Source organism: Chiloscyllium plagiosum, chromosome 8, assembly GCF_004010195.1.
Source record: "Chiloscyllium plagiosum isolate BGI_BamShark_2017 chromosome 8, ASM401019v2, whole genome shotgun sequence".
Lineage (NCBI taxonomy): Eukaryota > Metazoa > Chordata > Chondrichthyes > Orectolobiformes > Hemiscylliidae > Chiloscyllium > Chiloscyllium plagiosum.
In genome coordinates, this window is record NC_057717.1 from 106,640,932 (window position 1) to 106,665,233 (window position 24,302).

The 24,302-nt window shown below is 42.8% G+C and overlaps 1 protein-coding gene across 3 annotated transcripts in view; it reads left to right on the top strand.

Annotated features, from left to right (window-relative positions):
- Positions 1–24,302, top strand: part of LOC122552319 (sphingosine 1-phosphate receptor 2-like) — a 98,716-nt gene that overhangs the window by 20,320 nt on the left and 54,094 nt on the right. Inside the window, exons 1-2 of one of the 3 annotated variants that reach the window (XM_043695057.1) lie at positions 10,434–10,727; positions 11,588–11,709. The exons of 1 other annotated variant lie outside the window; for it this stretch is intronic. The gene's annotated coding sequence lies outside the window, so the exon portion shown is untranslated. Of the gene's footprint in view, positions 1–10,433; positions 10,728–11,587; positions 11,710–24,302 lie in introns of those variants that run through there. One more of the 3 variants, XM_043695059.1, reaches the window with a different exon arrangement.

Here is a 24,302-nt window from a genome sequence, read left to right on the forward strand (position 1 = left end):
GTACAAGATGATTAGGGGGTTAGATAGGGTTGACAGTGTGAACTTTTCCCGCGTATGGAGTCGGGTATTACAAGGGGGCATAGCTTTAAATTAAGGGGGGGTAGATATAGGACTGAAGTTAGGGGTAGGTTCTTCACTCAGCGAGTCGTAAGTTCATGGAATGCCCTGCCAGTAGCAGTGGTGGACTCTTCCTCTTTATGGGCATTTAAGCGGGCATTGGATAGGTATATGGAGGATAGTGGGTTAGTATAGGTTAGGTGGGCTTGGATCGGCGCAACATTGAGGGCCAAAGGGCCTGTACTGCGCTGTATTCTTCTATGTTCTATGTTCTATGTTCTATGAGTGTGAGTGATGCAACGTAGCAGAATATCAGAAGAGCCTGTCAAGAAACTTTGCATCCCAGATGGATAGAATCTATACCTACAGCTTTAATTCCTGTCTTTTCCCTTGTCCCTCTGAGGAGGCACTGAGCAAACTCCAGATGCTTCAGTATGGGAAGGAAAGGAATCACCCTGACAGCAATAGTACCTTCAAATAGATCATTGGAGACAGCAGCAGCTGACACATTCTTGTAGTCAGTGCTCAGGAGAGATGTACAAATTGAAAGATAAAGATAAAAGAAGTCCTGTAAGATTGAAAATGCTTTCACTTTCATCTCTGTCCTTGCCACTATATTTTTGCAGACATGCCCTGTTCTCCTTATTTGGGCCTAGTCTCATATTTAAATAGTACCAGGCTCAAACATTCAAATTCTCATTTTAGACCTTCCTTCAACTTGAGTACATCTGAAATGTGAATGTCTATATTGGCTCCTTGTCCAACAGTGCTTTAATTTTAAAATTCTCATCCTTCCCTTGAAACCACTTATGGTGTTGTCCCTCACTTTCTGTGTAGCCTTCTCCAGCCCCACAGACCTCCGAGATCTCTACACTCCACTAATTCCAACCTATTTTCCTTCCTAATTTAAAACTGCATTGGCAGTTTCCGAGGTTTTAATATTCCATTCGTAGAGCTCTTCCCTGCTCTACTTCTCTCATTAATACCTACCTCACTCAGTAACATATTGGTCAACTGTCTTCACATCTCTTTAAGTAGCTCCTGTGTCGAATCTTGTCAGCAGATGCAACTGTCTTTGGATGTCTTAGACACTACAGAAACCTATGTTATTGTTCAAATCAAACTCCTTGTTATTTAAAAGATTTGAAGTTATAGAAAAGGAGGGTTTTAAACAGTTCCCTTCCACCTCTGGAACTGGACACAGGGCACAATGAGGGAGAGTTGCTGAATGGTTTATTGCCTGGCTTCCTGGAGAATCTCGTCTGACCTGGCCTCTTAGTAACACCACGGCACTTTGTTGTTATACCCATCGGGGTATAAAGGAAACTGACTGTGCAATATATCATTGTAAAACAGCTCAAGCAAATATACCAGCATTGTTTCCCCCTCTTCTCTCACAGTTTTGCTGCTTTCTCTGACATGGAAAGTTTTATTTGGCAGCACAAGGTTATTGGACTGCTCCTTCCTTGGCTGTAGATACTAGTGGAGCTCACCTTGAATTATTCTCACCTGAAACTCGTGTCTGGACAGTCCAACAAGATGCAGAGTCTTGTTTGCACAACTGGGCACTTGCTCACCCATTGAAAAGGCATCAAATCCAATCAGAATATGGATAAACCAGTACATTCTTGTGACCTGCCTGTCTCAGCCAATTGTTGCCGTTCTGAGCAGGCCAGTGTATGAAAGGTGCCGGGATTCTTGTCCATAGGCATTCTCCAACGAACAGCTGGATATGGAAAAAGACAATGTGTACACATGGTGCTCACAAACACATGTACAAAGCAGATGTTAAAGGGCCTCTGGGTGTTTGTTAAAGTTTCCAGCTTAAGGCAAGATGTTGCAGAGGAGTTTGTGGAAAATCACAGACATAATATAATGAAGTGATGAGGTTAATATGAGAGAGTTCCTGGAGTGATCCCAGAGCCTATGGAATGGAAGCTAATACATATGGAGCCCTGACTGTTCTGATATGAACAAACTTCTTCTAAAACTGATTCACAGAAGGGAAAGTGGGGATTGTGGTTTATGTATTATCACCACATCTACACTATTGTATCAGCTCCTGTAAAACTCCATCTTAGAGCTTGTTCCTTTGTGGTTTGTAAATCCACACCACTGGACATGCCATGTAACACACAGACTGACCATGGTAAATAGGTAAATAGATACACCACAATCAGTGCTGGGACACTCAGTCCTGTTATACACTCACACTTCAATCATGGAATCATACAGCATGGAAACAGACCCTTTGATCCAAATAGGAAGGATATTGTGAAACTTGAAAGGGTTCAGAAAAGATTTACAAGGATGTTGTCAGGGTTGGAGAGTTTGAGCTATTGGAAGAGGCTGAATAGGCTGCGGCTGTTTCCCTGGAGTGTTGGAGGCTGAGGGGTGAACTTAAAGAGGTTTATAAAATCATGAGGGGCATGGATAGGGTAAATAGACAAGGTCTTTTCCCTGGGGTGGCGGAATCCAGAATTAGAAGATGTAGGTTTAGGGTGAGAGGGGTAAGGTTTAAAAGGGCCTAAGGGGCAACTTCTTCATGCAAAGGATGGTGCGTGTATGGAATGAGCTGCCAGAGGATGTGGTGAAGGCTGGTACAATTACAACATTTAAAAAACATCTGGATGGGTACGTAAATAGGAAGGGTTTAGAGGGATATGGGCCAAGTGCTGACAAATGGAACTAGATTAGGTTAGGATATCTGGTCAGCATGGACGAATTGGACCTAGTGGTCTGTTTCCATGCTATACATCTCTATGACTCTACTGAAACTCATCCGCACTGACCAGACATCCTAATCTGACCTAATCCCATTTGCCAACATTTGGCCCATATCCCTCTAACTCCATCCTATTCATGTACCCATCCAGATGCCTGTAATTGTACCAGCCTCCACCACTTCCACTTCTGGAACCCATTCCATACATGTACCACCCTCTCACACTAAACCCATGCCCCCAAATTTTGGACTTCCCCACCTTAGGAACAAGACCTTGTCTATTTACCTATCCATGCCCCTCATGATTTTATAAATCTTTCTAAGGTTACCCCTGAGCCTTCAATGCTCAGGGAAAATAGCTCCAGTCTATTCAGCCTCTTCTTATAACTCAAACTCTCCAACCCTGTTAATTTCTTGTAAATTTTTCTGCACCCTCTCAAGTTTAATAACATCCTTCCTACAGAAGGCCGACCAGAATTGTATGCAGTATTCCAAAAAGTGGCCTCACCAATGTACTGTACAGTCACAACTTGACATTTCAACTCCTATACTAATGTTCTGACCAATGAAGGCACCCTGTCTATCTGTGACTCTACTGGCTCAGAACTATAGACCTGCGCCTCTAGATTTCTTTGTTCAGCGACACTCCCCAGATTCCTGTCATTTACTTTATCAATCTTGCCCTGGTTTGCCTTACCAAAATGCAACACCTCATATTTATCTAAATTAAAATCCATCTGCCACTAGTCAGCCCACTGGCCCACCTGATCAAAGTCCCATTCTACTCTGAGATCATTTTCTCCACTTGTCCATTACACCACCCATTTTGGTGTCATCTGCAAACATACTAATCATACCTCCTATATTCACATCCAAATCATGTATATAAATGAAGAAAAGCAGTGGACCCAGCACCGATCTTTGCGGCACACTGCTGGTCACAGGCCTCCAGTCTGAACAACAACCATCGCCAGTACCCTCTAATTTTATATCCAATTGGCTAGCTTCTCCCAATCCATATGATCTAGCCTTACTAGCCAGTCTATCATGGAATCTTTTCAAATGCTTTGCTGAAGACCATATAGACAACGTCTACAGCTCCACCTTCATCAATTTTCTTTGTCACCTCTTTAAAAAAACTTCAAAATAAAATACTCCTGGATGTAAGTTTGCTCGCTGAGCTGGAAGGTTTGTTTTCAAACATTTCATCACCATATTAGGTAACATCATCAGTGAGCCTCCAGTGAAGCACTGGTGATTTGACCCGCTTTCTATTTATGTGTTTAGGTTCCCTTGGACTGGTGATGTCATTTCCTATGGTGGTGTCATTTCCTGTTCTTTTTCTCAGGGGGTGGTAGTTGGGGTCCAAGTCAATGTGTTTGTTGATGGAATTCCCGTTGGAATGCCATGCTTCTAGGAATTCTTGTGCACGTCTCTGTTTGGCTTGTCCTAGGGTGGATGTGGTGTCCCAGTCAAAATGGTGTCCTTCCTCATCAGTATGTAAGGATACTAGTGAGAGAGCGTCATGTCTTTTTGTGGCTAGTTGATGTTCATTTATCCTAGTGGCTAGTTCTTTGCCTGTTTGTCCAATGTAGTGTTTGTTACATCCTTGCAAGGTATTTCGTAAATGACTAGGTAAAAACAAGGACGTGGTCTGTATGGGATCTTTCAAGTTCATTAGTTGCTGTTTTGCTGTGCTGGTGGGATTATGGGCTACCATGATGCCAAAACTCGATAAATTAGTCCTGTTACACACTCGCACAGTCATTGCTGGGATATTCAGTTCTTTTATGTACACACACTTCAATCTGCTGCATACACAGACATTTAAATATCCTTCACCACAGTGCACAGTAGGAGCTGTTTGCACCATCTGCAAAATGTACTGCGATAATCCACCAAAGCTCTTTTGACAGCACCTTTCAAAGTCATGACCACTTCCACCTAGCAGGTTAAGGGCAGCAGAGACATAGGATCATCACCACTTAAAAGTTACCCACCAAGCCACACTGTGACTTGGAAATCCATCGCTGTTCCTTCACTGTTGTTGGATGAAAATTCTGAAACTCCCTCCCAAACACCATTGTGGATGACCCTACACACAAAAAATTCCTGCAGTTCAAGAAGGCTTTCAGCTTTCTGAAAGGGCAGTTCAGGTTCAATCTCAGCATTTTACTGTAGTCTTTTGTCCTCAGTTACTCCTGACACAGAGCAATTGTCCAGGTAACACCTATTCCCAAAATATTGCTGTTTCTATTCTTCATTGGTTTAAAATAATCCATGTATTTTTGTGGGACAATTATCATGGGAATGAGAGGTTGAGACAACAAACCGAAGTAAATACAGTACTGTCTACAAACAGTGGATAAATCTCACATGATCATCAATGCTGCCGCATTAAAGAATGTTTCCTCTTTCTCTCTCTCACTCACACACATACAGAAACACACACGTATAGACACACACACACATACACACACAGATACACAGACAAACAGACAGACAGACACACACACATGCACATACAGACACACACAGATTGCGTTTACATGCAGACATAGCATGGAGAGAATGGAAGATGGACTGTATAAAAAATACATATGGTGCAAAGACGTACACTGAGAAAGCTACACAAGGAAAGTAATCAAATAAACATACATACTTGTGGCAATTGGTGAAGTTGGAAAACTTCAGTAATGTAAGCAGAATGCACTGGATATTAATCCTAGTAATGCACACAGACTGGTGATTGCACATAGCCTCAACAATGACATAAAGCTAGCATGGTGAACTCAGAGCTTGTGTAGCTAAGTGTTCCCGCTGTGTTTATCTCAGATATGCAGTTAGTTAATGAAACCAGTGATTACGTTAACAAATCAAAATACCAATAAGTTTTTATATCACACTTTCCACATCTCAAAAATAAATATTAATGATTTAGATAAGGAAATCATGTATCATATCTCCAAGTTTGCAGATGATACAAAGTTGATTGGGAGGGTGAACTGTAAGGAGGACGGAGAAGTGCTTCAGTGTGATTTGAACAAGTTAAGGAAATGGACAAATATATAGCAGGGGATGTAGTATAATTTGGATAAATATGAGGTTATCCACTTTGGTAGCAAGAACATAAAGGCAATTATCTCAAAAGTGATAGATCAGGAAATGGAGAGGAGCAGCGAGACGACGCTGAAAATAAACATGAGGTTTCAGCAGGTGGTGAAGAAGGCAAATGGCCCATTGGCCTTCATAGTGAGAGGACTCAAGTACAGGAGCAAGAGTGTTTTGCTGCAACTGTACAGGGCATTGGTAAGATCACACTTAAAATATTATGGCAGTTTTGGTCTCTTTATGTGAAGAAGGATCTTCTGGCTGTTGATAATCAGGGAATCAAAACCAGAGTCACAGGCTAAGGGTAGGGGGGGGGGGGGGGGGCATTTAGGACTGAGATGAGGTGAAATTTCTTTACCCAGACAGTGGTGAGCCTGTGGAGTTCTCTACCACAAGAAACTATTGAGGCCAAAACATTGAAGACTTTCAAGAAAGATGTCGATAAATTTCTTAGGACTAAAGGGATCAAAGAGTATGAGGAGAAAGTGGGACCGGGGACTGATTAGCCATGATCGTATTGAATAGAGGAGTAGGCTTGAGGGGCAGAATGGCCTACTCCTGCTCCTATTCTCTCTGCTTCTATGTTATGTTTCTATATCGCAAGGAGCTCCACAGAAACTTAGACACAAAGCCAAAGAAGGAGGTGTGAGGACCAGAGAGAAGAAAACTTGGTCAGAGGGTGGTAAGGTGGCTCAGTGGTTAGCATTGCTGCCTCACAGCGCCAGGGATCCAGGTTCGATTCCAGCCTCGGGCAACTGTCTGTGTGGAGTTTGCACATTCTCCCCGTGTCTGTGCGGGTTTTCTCCGGGTGCTCCAAAAATGTGTAGGTCATGTGAATTGGCTATGCTAAATTGCCCATAACGTAGGTGCACTAGTTAGAGGGAAACAGGTCTGGGTGGGTTACTCTTCGGAGGATTGGCGTGGACTTGTTGAGCCAAAGGGCCTGTTTCCACACTGTAGAAGAATCTAATCTTAAGACGTTGTGTTAGAGGTGGAATTCCAGAATATGCCTTGCTATTTGCAACATAAAGATATCCCTCGTTAAATAAAGAGCTAAATCTATACCCAGTACTCTAGGTGAGTCTCAACAATGCCCTGCACAATTGTAGCAAGACTTCCTTACTTTTATACTGTAATAAGTGTCTAGAACTAGCTTTGGATAGGATATAGGCAATACAGCTTTACTTGGGCTCAAGATTACACTTCGTGGGATATAGGAGACTTCACAAAAAAACACTGGAACAAATCTGGATGTGATGATGGTATGAGGGGTTGAGAGTTTCAGAGACAACAGAGTTGTTGGAAGATGGGTAATGTTGTAGTGGGGGACAATTATGGTGTCATAGTCTAGAAGGACTAGGTCAACAGATCAACAGAAACACCACGACCTGCATGTTCCCCTCCAAACAACACACTATTATGATTTGGAAATGTATCTTCATTCTTTCCCTGATGTTGGGTCGAAATATTAGATTCTGATGAGGGTGCAGACTGTTATAGGCCCAGCTGATGTTACTACCTGGAGAAATCAGATCCCAAAATGAGATCTGGCTTGACAGTATATTGTTTAATGAACATGGTGGTCATTCATTGAAACATAGATAGGCAAGGTTGCAGATTTTTCTATTAACAATAAAACAGAAGTTTATTGCACAAAGTGAAAAAGATAAACGAACCAAACCATTGAAATACAGAACATAGTTTCAAAGATCTTAAGGCCCATAGCAAAACTAAGTCCATCTAATCCCCAAGATCATTATTTTACAGTGCTTTAAATCCAGAGAGAATATTCTTCTTTATCAAAGGTTCTCCAGTGCTATCCTCAGGACTTTGAAGTCTTCTTCCATAAATACTCAGAAAACTACAAGTTTAGTCTTTCTCAGTCTTTCAATAATCTTCAGATTTTGAACGAAATACTATTCACCTGACATTTTCACAAGCTGAACGTTTACACTAAGTTAACTGCACTTTCCCTGAAATGTTCTACCCACCTTTCTGGGAGAGAACCCATATTTGGTTGTGACTCCAGTCAGGCCTCTGCAAAAATTGTCCTAAAAGCATTTAATTTCTTGGTTTTCTAAGCCAAAATCAGTCCTCTCCTTGATTTTTCAAAACCAAAAATCAAGCTAATGGTTTCAATGTTTACATCTTTTGTAATTCCCATGACATAAACAATCTTCCATTAACACTCCAGGGGTATTTACTGTCACCTGCTCTCCTATACATACTGGATTAGGTATCACCTGCTCTCCTAAACATACTGGATTAAGTAATGGTTCAGGAAGGATTCTCTAACCATGGTGTTTTTCAACCCTTCCCAAAAGTAACCAATAGCCATATGACACTAGTTTGAAATTCCAACTGTAAAGTGGATGTTATTAAATATATAAATCACCTACCTCCCATCACAAGGGTTGGACAATTAGTTTAGAATCACAGAACTTGGACCTTGTTAATTCAGGCTTATTAACTGCTCCCCGGTCCTAAGCACTCAGTTAGTCAGCAGCCACTGATGATCAGGGATGGGAATGTTTCAACAAACACATTGATAAACTGAGCCCGATGACATCTCATTCCTGATGAAAAGCTTATGTTCGAAACATCAATTCTCCTCCTCAGATGCTTTTCCAGCACCATACTCTCGACTCTGATCTCCAGCATCTGCAGTCCTCACTTTCCCTCTATAACACCTTGATCACTCTAGTCCTGGCTACATTCACCTGAGGGGTCTGTGCAAAATCCTTTGAATGTTTCTCTTTAGATGGTTCTGTGGAGTTCAGGATTACTTTCTGGAGCTGTAGTTAAGTGAGAAGAGAAATCCTGTAAAGTCCTATCCAAGATGTCTCACACTGCCACCATAAGCTCAGTGTGAGCAGGAAGTGGAGAAGTTAATTGACATTTGGATGCTTCTCCACAGATGGAAGAAGGCGGAAGAATGAGTTTGTGCCACAATCAGTTCCACTTAGTTCAGGTTAGTACAGCCAAAGTCTGAGAGAAAGAAACCTGCTTCACAATTATCTAACTGACACATATGGAAAATAGAAACCTATATTTGGAATTTGTTCATGTCAGTATTCAGAGTGAAAAGGATTACATTACAATTTTAAAAGCTAAAAGTTTGCCTCAAGGTAAATGAAACAACGTTCTTCTAAAGGACTTAACAAAAAATTGAGTTTGTGGTTTGTATTTTTCCTCTATTGAATAAGTTGTGAATAGATTTTCTATTGATCGGTAAAAGCAAGGAACCACAGCTGTTCCTTGGGCAGTGCTCAATCCGACAAAATGTTCAGTCTGTGAAGAAGCTTTAATTTGGGAGCTTCATGATGAAAGCATTGTTGGAAGTCAGTAAATGAAAACGGAACACAGCTGGCTCCACCATGACTGCATGACTCAGTGAAGGAGGCCCAAGTGTTGGCCCCTATTTCAAGGTTGAGGTGAACAGAACAGTCCTCATCCTCAACCTGCTGAGGTAGCAAGAATAATTGTAAAGTTGTACTTGTCTATAAAATTAATTGCCCATCTCCAGAAAGCATGTAGACAGATTGGAAGATTTCTGAGGCTTAATTTAAGATAGTAAAGGAGGTTGAGGCAAGAAGCAATTGTTAAATTATTTCACATTCTGCACATTGCTTTTTTATAAGTTTCACACTGTTCCTGAGATGCAGTTCTGGCCATCACATGGTTAATTCCACTTCTTCCTCCCTATTCTGCCTGAGGTTTCCCAAATGTGTGCTGACACTGAGCTCCTCAGAAATGTTTATTTAACATACCAGGCAGCATCACAGTGAGCCTCTGCTGAACCTCTGTACCCGTTTTCCCATTGTGAAATCCAATACTCCAGTGCTGGAGCCGATGTCTAATTCATGTGAAATAGCTTTTACATTCTACATCCCTTACACTTCAGACATGGAAATCTATATTTCATAGCCTTGCCATCCGGGGTTTTCCTTTAATGACTGGTGAACCCATATGCTCAAACATAACTTCTCTTTCACAGAGTCAATTCCCATTCACACTTATTTCTGTCATTGCCAAGCCACATTACCTCACACATCTTGACACTGAATTCCATGGTCCATTTTTAACCTCAACCTCATCTTCCCAAAACTTTTCTTACAGCTTTCTTTTGTCTTCTAAAATAACTAGTTATACTTCCTGTTTTTGGTATATTCATGTTAGGCCTTGAGATATATACAACATGTAGAGCAAACAGAAATATCTCAATAACTGAATCCTATGGGACACCACAACCCACTTCCAATTACGAACTGCCTGTTTCCTCCCTCTAACTAATCCTCGCCACCCCCCCAAATCCCATACTTTATAGTTTACCCCTTAACTAATTAACACATCTTTGGAAAATAAACATTCTTCTTTACGGCTCGATCTTTATAAAGATAGGGTGTCATTTCCCACAAATTGTTCCTCTTTGAGGGTTTTTGATCTCATTATTTCACACATCCTAACTGTCTATTGTTATGTAACAAGAATGTTATGTAAGTCTAACATCTGCAGCAGTTTAGCTATCCACAAAACAACTTACAGAGAATGAGCATTGGGCAGAGCTTGGAGCAACAACTGTGCACAGCTCTGTGCTCATACTTTCAATCATGAGGGGGCTGTTGTTAGGCAGAGGAGGGTCAGGACAGATGAATAACCCAGGATCTTAGCCAAAAGAAGACAGGGAATATTTTAAATCCAGTCCTTGTGAACTTCCTGAAGCTTGTTATAGAGATGCACGCTTCGGACTGAAAATAGCCTTGTTCTCTTTCACTTCATTTAAGAAAATGGCTCAATGGGAGAAATGAGCGTGCCAAACCTTGAGAGAAAACTGGTAAGAGTGAAGTTTTATTGTCTGAAATGTATCATTATTTATTTTGTTATAATCACAGTACAGAGCTTACTAAAAAAATTAATTTCATTCAGAGAAATTCAGAAGTTTAACAGAAACAATTATCTTAATATTTAATCACTCTGTCTGAGGAAAGGTCCAATCCACTCAAATTGAATCAAAGAATTTTGTAAGCCATGTTGAATATTCACAATTGTTTGTTTGGCAGCTCCTTTTCAATTGAATAAACAATTGTTGATGTTCACTATGTTCTTTTTGGAGGTGTCTATGAGGCCATAGTTTCAAGCTTGTGAGTACGTGTGAAGCCTTCAAATCAGTCAGTTAGTCCAGATCATGTCCATAAAAGGAAACAAAATCATCACTATTAAATAATATCCCTTCTATCAGAATACAACATAGCAAACTGTTGATTATTCCAAGCTATCTAAAGTTAATGATGACAATAAAAAGAACACAGTTGTTAATATCGCTCCTCAACTGCTTTAACAGTAATTCAATTTATTTAACAGTTAAGGACCTCAGGTAAGGTTTCGTATAGTTAGAGTCTGTTGTATTCTAAAGTCTAGGTGAATCTTTAGTGACTTTGAAATGGAATCAGCAGTGAAGGAATCTGAAAAGGGTTTTCAGTTTGTTCTGTAGGTCTGCTATTAATTTACTCAGCTGAGTGAAAGCCACACAGGATTACAGTCATCTTTGAGAATACTGAAACACAGGAGCATAATATACTATCACTGCCCTGGTAATATAGTGACTCCACCACTTTAATACTGTGACATTGCCCCTTTAAGCAGTCATGTAGCAATGTCTTTGCCCATGGTTAAGCCAACCTATTGCTCCAATAGGTCACAGGAGAGGTGGAATGCAGCCTACTGAATGTCCGCCCCTTCCTTTGGACTTTAGACTCGGCCATTGCAGGGTCTGTGCTCACTGCTGTCCTGAGGAGAACTGCACCATGGAATTTGTGGTGAGTATCAAAATGTTTGCTGTTGAATAACCTTGTGCCCTGGAGGGAGCCTTGGACCTCGCTGATTGCTTCAGGCCCTGGCAGCCCATCCAATGAAATGATCGGACTTATTCACAGTTGTATTCAGATATGACGTCATTACCAGTCTGCTCAGGAACAGTGGAAGCAGACACACTGTTGACTGAGCATTGACCACATTTGATTTACAAGTGGCGATTTCTTCTTTATACTTGGAAACATACTTCCAGATGATTTGTCTGAATGACAAATTATTGAGGGCCTGGCTTTGTATAGCTCCGGTGCACCAATCCTCCAAATGAGTCGACGTTCTGACAAGAACGGACCCTTATTCCATTGTTAGTTTTATCCAGGATCTATCCAATCCAGAGACTCTGCTCTTCAGTTCCACAGTCCTGGTGCTGGGTATATGTCACTCAACCCCCTGATTCTGACCAGTCTAATTTAATAAAAGCCAAACCTTAATAGCAAGGACGGTTATTTGCAGCGTACTGTCACTATGGGGTTGCTTACTGCTGAAAAGATACTGACTAGCAGAGGGAACTTCCTACTCTGTGACCACAGGAATAGTTGAGAGGTGGGACTGAAATGAGATCTTCTGTGCCTGTCTGCATAAAAGGGTCCAGTTTCAAAAACAGAATTTGCTGGAATAGCTCAGCAGGTCTGATATCATCTGTGGAGGGAAATCAGAGTTAATGTTTTAGGTCCAGTGTCCCTTCCTAGGTTCCAGTTAGTCAGTGGGAACAATTCTGTAAAAGATGACATCACAGTAACTGAGCTAAGTTAGGAAACATGGTGACCACAAGTACATGTAAAACATGCTAGAATAAGAAACTAATACTGACTGACCAACTTAAGTATGTTTTCAGGAAACAGCTGGGTAGTAAACAAACCAAATCAAACCATATTTAGCAAGAGTCAGTGTGTGGAACTGTACCCCAATGAGTGTCAGTGTGTGTGGGAGCTGTACCCCAGTGGGAGTGAATGTGTGTGAAACTGTACCCCAGTGAGAATCAGTGTGTGTGGGAGCTGTACCCCAGTGAGAGTCAGTGTGGGTATGGGACTATACCCCTGTGAGAGACAGTGTGTGTGGGACTGTACCCCTGTGAGAGTCAGTGCGTGTGGAACTGTATCCCAGTGAGAGTCAGTGTGTGTGGGAGCTGTACCCCAGTGGGAGTCAGTGTGTGTGGGAGATTTACTCCAGTGAGAGTCAGTGTGTGGGGTCTGTACCCCAGCGAGAGTCAGTGTGTGGGGGAGCTGTACCCCATTGAGAGTCACTGTGTATGGGAGCTGTACCTCAGTGAGAGTCAGTGTGTGTGGGACTGTACCCCAGAGAGAATCAGTGTGTGTGGGAGCTGTACCCCACAGAGAGAACAGTGTGCGTGGGAGTTGTACCCCAGAGAGAGTCAGTGTGTGTGGGACTATACCCCAGTGAGAGTCAATGTGTATGGGATCATACCCCAGTGAGAGTCAGTGTGTATGGGATCATACCCCAGTGAGAGTCAGTGTGTGTGGGACTGTACCCCTGTGAGAGTCAGTTTGTGTGGGAGCTGTACCCCAGTGAGAGTCAGTGTATGTGGGAGCTGTACCCCAGAGAGAGTCAGTGTGTGCGGGATTGTACTCCAGTGAGAGTCAGTGTGTGTGGGATTGTACCCCAGAGAGAGTCAGTGTGTGTGGGAGCTGTACCCCAGTGAGAGTCAGTTTGTGTGGGAGCTGTACTCCAGTGAGAGTCAGTGTGTGGGGGCCGTACCCCAGTGAGAGTCAGTGTGTGGGGGCCGTACCCCAGTGAGAGTCAGTGTGTATGGGATCATACCCCAGTGAGAGTCAGTTTGTGTGGGAGCTGTACCTCAGTGAGAGACAGCGTGTGAGTGGGAGCTGTACCGCAGTGAGAATCAGTGTATGAGTAGGACTGTATCCCAATGACAGGCAGTGTGTGTGGGTAGAAAGAGAAGGATAAAGTGAGTTTGTGCTTGTGTAGGCTGTGTTGTTTTGGCCATGGCCACATTGTGTATAACTACCCTCTTTGGTAAGGAATTCCATAGTCAGTGGTTCTCACCTCAGCATTAGAAATCAAAGTGAAAGTAGAATACAGTGTGTGATGGTTTCTGAGGGTATTTGGATATGTTTACAAACGAAGCAACTTTAAGAACAGATGGAAACACAAATAGAGAATATTCTCTGGCTGCTTTTTCAATCAAGTAGTCTCTGGTTTCATGTTCTACCTTACCAACTAGATCCTAGTTTTGTCATCTCAGTGAAGTAAAGACTCTTCCTGATCACTTTTTCTGTTAATCAAATCATAGCAGTCACCACGTAGGGCATGGGAGATAGTGGAGGTGTACTAAAAAGAGCACTATCTCCTCACCAGAACTGGATCTTTTTTGAGGGGGAGGGGATAGGGAAGAACGTTTTGATACTAAAATCAAAAGATCGCTAATATTGATTGAGTCACTCTGTGTCGATGGCTTTTAAGTCACCTGAACAATTCCACACATACAGTATTCCCTGAGACATAGAACATAGAGCATTACAGTGCAATACAGGCCCTTCGGCCCTCGATGTTGTGCTAACCTGTGGAACCAATCTGAAGCCTATCTATCCTACACTATTCCATTTTCATCCATATGTTTATCCAATGACCATTTAAATGCCCTTAAAGTTGGTGAGTCTACTACTGTTGCAGGCAGTGCATTCCCCACCTCTATTATTCTCTGAGTAAAGAAACTACCTCTTGACATCTGTCCTACATCTATCATCCCTCAGTTTAAAGCTATGTCCCCTTGCACTCGCCATCACCATCCGAGGAAAAAGGCTCTCACTGTCCACCCTTATATGTCTCAATTAAGTTACCTCTCCACCTTCTTCTCTCTAATGAAAACAGCCTCGAGTCCTCAACCTTTCTTCATAAGACCTTCCCTCCATACCAGGCAACATCCTGGTAAATCCCTTCTGAACTCTTTCCAAAGTTTCCACATCCTTCCTATAATACAGTGACCAGAACTGTACAAAATACTCCAAGTGCGGCCGCACCAGAGTTTTGTACAGCTGCAACATGACCTCGTGGCTCCAAAACTCAATCCCTCTACCAATAAAAACTAACACACCGTGTGCCTTCTTAACAACCCTATCAACCTGGGTGGTAACTTTCAGGGATCTAGTGTAGATCCCTCTGCTCATCTACACTACCAAGAATCTTTCCATTAGCTGAGTACTCTGCATTCCTGTTGCTCATTCCAAAGTGAAACACCTCACACTTTTCCACATTAAACTCCATTTGCCACCTCTCAGCCCAGCTCTGCAGCTTATCCATGTCCGTCTGTAAACTGCAACTTGCTTCTGCACTATCCACAACTCCACCGACCTTAGTGTCATCTGCAAAGGTACTAACCCATCCTTCTCTGCCCTCATCTAGGTCATTTATAAAGATTACAAACAGCAGTGGCCCCAAAACAGATCCTTGCGGTACACTGCTAGTAACTGAACACTAGGATGAACATTTCCCATCAACCACCATCCTCTGTCTTCTTTAAGCTAGCCAATCTCTAATCCAAACCGCTAAATTACCCTCAATCCCATGCCTCCGTATCTTCTACAATAGCCTACCGTGGGGAACCTGATCAAACACTTTACTGAAATCCATATACACCACATCAACCGTTTTACCCTCATCCACCTGTTTGGTCACCATCTCAAAGAACTCAATAAGGTTTGTGAGGCACGACCTACCCTTTACAAAACCATATTGACTATCCCTAATCAAATTATTCCTCTCTAGATGATCATAAATCCAATGTCTTATAGCCCTTTCCAACACTTTACTCACAACCAAAGTAAGGCTTACAGGTCTATAATAACCAGGTCTGTCTCCACTCCCCTTCTTGAACAAGAGGGCAACATTTCCTATCTTCCAGTCTCTGGCACTATTTCTGTAAACAATGACGACATAACGATCAAAGCCAAAGACACTGCAATCTTCTCCCTGGCTTCCCAGAGAATCCTTGGATAAATCCCATCCAGCCCAGAGGATTTACCTATTTTCACACTTTCCAGAATTGATAACACCTCTTCCTTGTGAACCTCAATCCCGTCTGATCTAGTAGCCTGTAGGTCAGTATTCTCCTCGACAACACTGTCATTTTCCAGTGCGAATACTGACCAAAAATATTCATTTCGTGCTTCCCCTATCTCATCGGACTCCACGCACAACTTCCCACTACTATCCTTGATTGGCCCTAATCTGTCTCTAGTCATTCTTTTATTTCTGATATCACTATAGAAAGCTTTAGGGTTTTCATTGATCCTATCTGCCAACGATTTCTCATGTCCTTTCCTGACATCTAGAAGTCTCTCCCTGTGGGGAGATATTACAAGTTTCTGCACATGCAGATCAACAATGTGTGGGGCCATGCACTTGAGGAATGTTGCCCAATCACATGAGGAAGCAATGAAAGTATTGCATGTGAGCATTCTGTCCTCAACTCCAGTATATATTATTTCCCAAAACTATACCTCCGTCCTTTGTGGAAGACAAAGCCAGCTCTCATAGTGAGTATGTTTATTAGATATTGTTCTTTATATTCAGGAGGTGATAGTAGTTGGGTACCATCTGTATCATGGCGGGGCGATAGTGTCTCTATCTCTGGGCTAGAAGGTCAGGGTACAAGTCCCACGTGCCTGGAGGTATACCATAATATAAGATTGATTCAGAATATATCAGACTACGCACCATGAGCACTGTAGCCATTCAAGGAGACAGCTCATTACCACCATCCCCAGGGCAATTAGTGACAGGGAATAAGTGCTGGACAAGCCAGTGATTTCTATATCACATAAATGAGTGCAAAAAACAATGGAAGTGGGGCGTGCACAACATGCAATGGGTGTTTTTGTAGACAAAGTTTGTACGTGTAAAAGGACTGGGCTCCAGTAATTCTATCTGTTTCCTCTTGGCTGTCTAGATTTTAATAAGAGTTTGATTACCTGTGTCAGGAGAGACTCTTCTCACCAGTTTTTAACATCTGCAGGTACTGTGGGACATACAATGCTTTATTTCCTGTCCAAATAAATTTTGATTTAGTCTCTTCCTGGTCTCCCTATCCACCCTGCACCCTCACCTTTGACAATTCATTTTGCCCATATGGGTTTTGTATGTAAACACTCAATTGGATGCATGGGTGTTTTACTGGTGGTGATAACTAGTTAAAAAAAAATCAGCAGATCAGTGGTGGGTAATTTCCTATGAGGTTAGAGATGCTGCCACTCTGTTTCATGTGTGTGTGTGTGTGTGCGTGTAACACATTCCAGCCTGTGTTATCCTGTGTGTGTGTGTGTAACACATTCCAGCCTGTGTTATCCTGTGTGTGTGCGTGTGCGTGTGTGTGTAACACATTCCAGCCTGTGTTATCCAGTGTGTGTGTGTGTAACACATTCCAGCCTGTGTTATCCTGGGTGTGTGTGTAACACATTCCAGCCTGAGTTATCCAGTGTGTGTGTGTGTAACACATTCCAGCCTATGTTATCCTGTGTGTGTGTGTGTGTGTAACACATTCCAGCCTGTGTTATCTTGTATGTGTGTGTAACACATTCCAGCCTGTGTTATCTTGTGTGTGTATAACACATTCCGGCCTGTGATATCCTGTGTGTGCCTAACATACTCTGTGGGTGTCTGTGCAAATATGTGTGCAATACATTCTGGCTGAGTTATCCTGGTGTGTGTAACATATTTTGGCCTGTGTTATCCTGTAGGTGTAACATACTCTGGCCTGTGTTATTCTGTGTATGTAACACATTCTGGCCTGGGTAATTATGTGTGTGTAACACACTCTGGCCTGTGTATTTCCTGTGCATTTAACACACTCTGGCCTGTGTTATTCTGTGTGTGGAAAACACTCTGGCCTGTGTTATCCTGTGTGTGTAACACATTCTGGCCTGTGTTATCCCTGTGTGTGTAACACACTCTGGCCTGTGTTATTCTGTGTGTGGAACATACACTGACCTGTGTTATTCTCTGTGTGTAACACATTCTGGCCTGTGAAATTATGTGTGTGCAACACAGTCTAGCCTGTGTTATCCTGTGTGTGTAACACACTCTGGCCTGTGTTATCCTGTGTGTGTAACACATTCTGGCCTGTGTTATCCCTGTGTGTGGAACACATTCTGGCCTGTGTTATCCTGTGTGTGTAACACACTCTGCCTGTGTTATCCTGTGTGTGTAACACACTCTGGCCTGTGTTATCCCTGTGCATTTAACACACTCTGGCGTGTGTTATTCTGTGTGGAACACACTCTAGCCTGTGTTATCCTGTGTGTGTAACACATTCTGGCCTGTGTTATCCCTGTGTGTGGAACACATTCTGGCCTGTGTTATCCTGTGTGTGTAACACACTCTGGCCTGTGTTATCCTGTGTGTGTAACATACACTGACCTGTGTTATTCTCTGTGTGTAACACACTCTGGCCTGTGTTATCCTGTGTGTGTAACACATTCTGGCCTGTGTTATCCCTGTGTGTGGAACACACTCTGGCCTGTGTTATCCTGTGCGTGTAACATACACTGACCTGTGTTATTCTCTGTGTGTAACACATTCTGGCCTGTGTTATCCTGTGTATGTAACATACTCTGGCCTGTGTTATTCTGTGTATGTAACACACTCTGGCCTGTGTTATCCTGTGTGTGTAACACAGTCTGGCCTGTGTTATCTTGTGTGTGTAACATACTCTGGCCTGTGTTGTTCTGTGTATGTAACACACTCTGTCCTGTGTTATCCCGTGTATAGAACATACTGTGGCCTGTGTTATTCTGTGTACGTAACACATTCTGGCGGTGTTATTCTGTGTATGCTACCCATTCTGGCCTGTGAAATTAAGTGTGTGCAACACAGTCTAGCCTGTGTTATCCTGTGTATGTAACATACTCTGGCCTGTGTTATTCTGTGTATGTAACACACTCTGGCCTGTGTTATCCTGTGTGTGTAACACAGTCTGGCCTGTGTTATCCCTGTGTGTGTAACACAGTCTGGCCTAGGTTATTGTGTGTATGTAACACACTCTGGGCTGTGTTATCTGTGTATGTGACACACTCTGTCCTGTGTTATCCTGTGTGTGTAACACACTCTGGCCTGTGTTATTCTGTGTATGCTACCCATTCTGGCCTGTGAAATTATGTGTGTGCAACACAATCTAGCCTGTGTTATCCTGTGTGTGTAACACACTCTGGCCTGTGTTATCCCTGTGCATTTAACACACTCTGGCCTATGCTATCCTGTGTATGTAACACACTCTGGCCTGTGTTATCCTGTGTGTGTAACACATTCTGGTCTGTGTTATCCTGTGAGTGTAACACATTCTAGCCTGTGTTATCCCTGTGTGTGTAACACAGTCTGGCCTAGGTTATTCTGTGTATGTAACACACTCTGGCCTGTGTTATCTGTGTATGTGACACACTCTGTCCTGTGTTATCCTGTGTGTGTAACACACTCTGGCCTATGTTATTCTGTGTATGTAACCCATTCTGGCCTGTGAAATTATGTGTGTGCAACACAGTCTAGCCTGTGTAATCCTGTGTGTGTAACACACTCTGGCCTGTGTTGTCCCTGTGCATTTAACACACTCTGGCGTGTGTTATTCTGTGTGGAACACACTCTAGCCTGTGTTATCCTGTGTGTGTAACACATTCTGGCCTGTGTTATCCCCGTGTGTGGAACACATTCTGGCCTGTGTTATCCTGTGTATGTAACATACTCTGGCCTGTGTTATTCTGTGTATGTAACACACTCTGGCCTGTGTTATCCTGTGTGTGTAACACATTCTGGCCTGTGTTACCCTGTGTGTGTAACACATTCTGTTATCCTATGTGGGAGACACATTCTGGTCTGTGCCACCTGGGTGTGTACCTCACTCTTGTCTGTGTTATCCAGCGTGTGTAACACAGTCTGGCCTGTGTTATCCTGTGTGTGTAACATACTCTGGCCTGTGTTGTTCTGTGTATGTAACACACTCTGTCCTGTGTTATCCCGTGTATATAACATACTGTGGCCTGTGTTATTCTGTGTACGTAACACATTCTGGCCGGTGTTATCCTGTGTGTGTAACACACTCTGGTCTGTGTTATCCTGTGTGTGTAGCACATCTGGCCTGTGTTATTCTGTGTATGTAACATACTCTGGCCTATGCTATTCTGTGTATGTAACACACTATGGCATGTGTTATCCTGTGTGTGTAACACATTCTGGTCTGTGTTATCCTGTGTGTGTAACACATTCTGGCCTGTGTTATCCCTGTGTGTGTAACACAGTCTGGCCTAGGTTATTCTGTGTATGTAACACACTCTGGCCTGTGTTATCTGTGTTTGTGACACACTCTGTCCTGTGTTATCCTGTGTGTGTAACACACTCTGGTCTGTGTTATCCTGTGTGTGTGTAACATATTCTGGCCTGTGTTGTCCTGTGTGTGTAACTCACTCTGGCCTGTGTTATTCTGTATGTGGAACCCACTCTGGCCTGTGTTATCCTGTGTGTGTAACACACTCTGGCCTGTGTTATCCTGTGTGTGTAACACACTCTGGCCTGTGTTATTCTGTATGTGTAACACATTCTGGCCTGTGTTGTCTATGTATGTAACTCACTCTGGCCTGTGTTATTCTGTATGTGGAACCCACTCTGGATTGTGTTATCCTGTGTGTGTAACACACTCTGGCCTGTGTTATCCTGTGCGTGTCACATATTTTGGCCTGTGTTATCCTGTGTAACACACTCTGGCTTGTCTCTAGCCTATATTGCCCTGTGTATGTAACACATTCTGGCCTACTCGCTCTGGCCTGTGTTATCCTGTGTGTCTATAACATACACCGACCTGTGCTATTTTGTGTATCACTAATATTTTATTAGAATGTGAAATTAGTGAAAATGGATTAAGGTTTTGAGGTTCAGATCTTACATCATTGCGAGATTTCTGACCTGTTTACTGTTGATGCACTCAGTTTCACTTACTCATGCCTGTGAAGGCTGCTTTTGCTGTTGCTCTGTCCCCTTTTCTATAACCAATGTACATCTGGAGCCACACTTTTATGTTAGGTCAGACTCAGGTCAAGATCATATCATTCAATAAACACTTTCAATACAGCTCGAAGAAAACCGCGAGATGCATCATTGCAGGAGTTTGCTGCAGTGAAAGGGCTGTACTCCACGACATGGACTGCAGCTATTAAAGAACACAGCTCAGCACCTTCTTCTCCAAGGGCAAGTGGGGATGGAAACAACACCCACAGCCCATGATCACATCCTTTAAAAGATTATTACTGTCTTTTAATCAAAATGCGCAATAAAATAATCACTCATATTTGATATGTCAATATTATCTTTTCTATTACATCAGAATTGTTAATTCTTGCAAGACATTTTCCAACCACTCAGAAAGTCCCAAAGCTCTGCTAAACTGCACCTGATGTTCAACTTTATATAAAGGTGTGTGCAAATAAATGTTGTGTTGGGTCACAGAGACAACATGGAGTGAGACTGTTGGAATATTGCATGTAATTCTGGTCCCCTTCCTATTGGAAAGATGTTGTGAAACTTGAAAGGGTTCAGATAAGATATATAAGGATGTTGCCAGGTTTGGAGGATTTGAGCTAAAGGGAGAGGCTGAACAGGCTGGGGCTGTTTTCCCTGGAGTGTCAGAAGCTGAGGGGTGACCTTATAGAGGTTTACAAAATTATGAGGGGCATGGATAGGATAAATAGACAAAGTCTCTTCCCTGGGGTCAGGGAGTCCAGAACTAGACGGCATAGGTTTAGGGTGAGAGGGGAAAGATATAAAAGACACCTAAAGGGCAACATTTTCACGCAGAGGGTGGTACGTGCATGGAATGAACTGCCAGAGGAAGTGGGTGGAGGCTAGTATGATTTAAAAGGCATCTGGATGGATGTACGAATAGGAAGGGTTTGGAGGGATATGGACCGGGTGCTGGCAGGTGGGACTAGATTGGGTTGGGATATCTGGTCAGCATGGACAGGTTGGACCAAAGGGTCTGTTTCCTTGCTGTACATCTCTATGACTCTATGACTTTAAAAGGGGGAGTTTTTAAAGGAGATGTGAGAGGAAGTTTTTTTTACACAAAGGGTGGTAAGCGCTGGAATGCACTGCCAGACGGGATGGTAGAAACAGGTAGGATAGCTTGCCTGGATGAGTGCAACTCCAACAACACTCCATCCAGAAGAAAGCAGTCCACATGATTGGCCCTACATTGACTTGCTCCTCCACCACCACTCAGTAGCAACAGTGTGTACTGCCTACAAGATACACAGCTGAAATTCTTGGGCATCACTTCCAAACTGAAAACCACTTTCATCCAGACCAAGGGCAGCAGGTACATGGGAACAGCAGCATCTGTAAATTCCTGTCCAAGCCACTCGATATCCTGTCTTAGGAGTATATTGCTATTCCTTCAGTATTGCTGAGTCAAAATCCTGGAACTCTCTTCCTACAGCACATGGACTATACCAGTTCAAGGAGATAGCTCACCACCACCTTACCAAGGGTAACTAGGGACAGGCAATAAATGTTTGCTCAGATAGTGACGGCTACATCTCATGAGTGTATTAAAAACACCCTATTGTGCCTGTCAGGGATGTTTGGTGGAGACTGTGTACAGAAGGCTTTCCATTCAGTTTAAAAGAATAGAGATAGCTTTACTTTGTATCTAACTCCCATGTGGTCCCTGTCCTGGGAGAATTTGATAGGGACAGTGTCGTGGGAGCTTTGTTTTCAGTTTACAAGAGTAGAGGTAAATTTACTCTGTGTCTAACCCTCCGCTGTATCTAGTCCTGGGAGTGTTTGAAGAATATAGCATAGAGATAGCTTTACTTTGTATCTAATCCCATGCTATAATTGTCCTGGAAGTATTTGATGGGGACATTGGCCAGAGAGCTTTACTCTGTATCTACCTGTACTGAGAGTGTTTGGTGGGGAATGGACCTGATGGCAAGGTGTTCTTGTTGGTATTTCTATTGATGCTGACTGACTATGGGGGTGTTTATAATATATCCTGAAGCTGTTTTGTTTTCCAATGTTTTATGTTTTTGATTTCTAACAATAAGTGCCTAACATGTCACTGAGCACTTCCTTCGCTCAACGCACACAAAAATTAATATTTTAGTTTTGATTAAATAAGCAATCCTTTTTCTCCGAACAAAGTCTAACAAAGCTTCAAGGCAATCCTGAGCTTAGAACAAAATATGAAAGGAGCAGATATTCACACAGAACAGATTCCTTCCCCACTGTCCACAGTCAAACCTACTCAACCAGATAAATGGAGAGCACATTGTGGGCAGGCTGTACCTTTAAGACAGAGTGAGGGTACATCAGGAAGCACTGTGCAGTGCATGTGAATCATGCCTGTGTTTTAAAACGACACAGATCAAGGCTTGGGAACTGGCTGCATCTCATAAATCGCTAGAAACATTTCAAAGAATGAGGGATGGTCCAGTTAATTACTTTGAAGCAATTTTGTGAATAGTTTGGGTGGATTTACATAAATAAATAAAAGTTGTATGTTAGTGTAATGCAATATTAGCATTGTGTATTCTGATTGTTATTTATTTTTAAATAAATCGAAGGAGATTGACCAGGATATTGTCTGGGATGGATGGAGCAGTTTAGTTATGAAGAGAGGCTGGATAAGCTCTGATTGTTTTCTATGGAGTGGAGAAGGCTGAGAGGGAACATTATGGAGGTGTTTAAGATTATGAGGGGCATGACAGGATCCAAAAGCAGCTGTTTGCCTTAGTGGAAGGGTCGATAATAAGGGGGTACAACAGGAAAAACAGAAGGTTGGGAGGGGACTTGAGGAATAGCTTTTTAACTCACAGGGTGGTGGAAAAACACTGTTCGGGAGGGTAATTGAGGCCGGTAACCTCACAACTTTTAAAAAGTACTTGGAAGAACACTTGAGTGTCAAAACATTCAAGGCTGTTGGCCTAGCATGGGGAAGTGGGGTTAGTCTAGCGTGGGGAAGTGGGGTTAGCCTAGTGTGGGGAAGTGGGGTTAGTCTAGCGTGGGGAAGTGGGGTTAGTCTAGCGTGGGGAAGTGGGGTTGGCCTCGCGTGGGGAAGTGGGGTTAGTCTAGCGTGGGGAAGTGGGGTTAGTCTAGCGTGGGGAAGTGGGGTTAGCCTAGCGTGGGGAAGTGGGGTTAGTCTAGCGTGGGGAAGTGGGGTTAGTCTAGGTAGGATTGTATTTTTGGCGATACAGATGCAATGGGCCAAAAGGCCTCTTCTGTAATGTATGATTCCAACCAAAGGCTTAAAGGTTTGAAAAATATCCAATCAGCCATGATTTCATTGAGACGCAACACGCTGATGGGTCTTCTTCTGCTTCTATATCTCATGATCTGAAGTGACAGGGAGAGAGATTCGCAGTGCACATTCTGAAAACTCTTTCTACCCGAAATACTTTCAAACTCTGCAACTGAAACATGATAGGCGGGAAATAAATTCTTCAGAGAACACATTGAGTGAGTTAGGGAAGGGGGAGGGGAAGGGGGGAGGAGGACAGAAAAAGAGAGCAAGAGAGAAGGGGAGGGATCT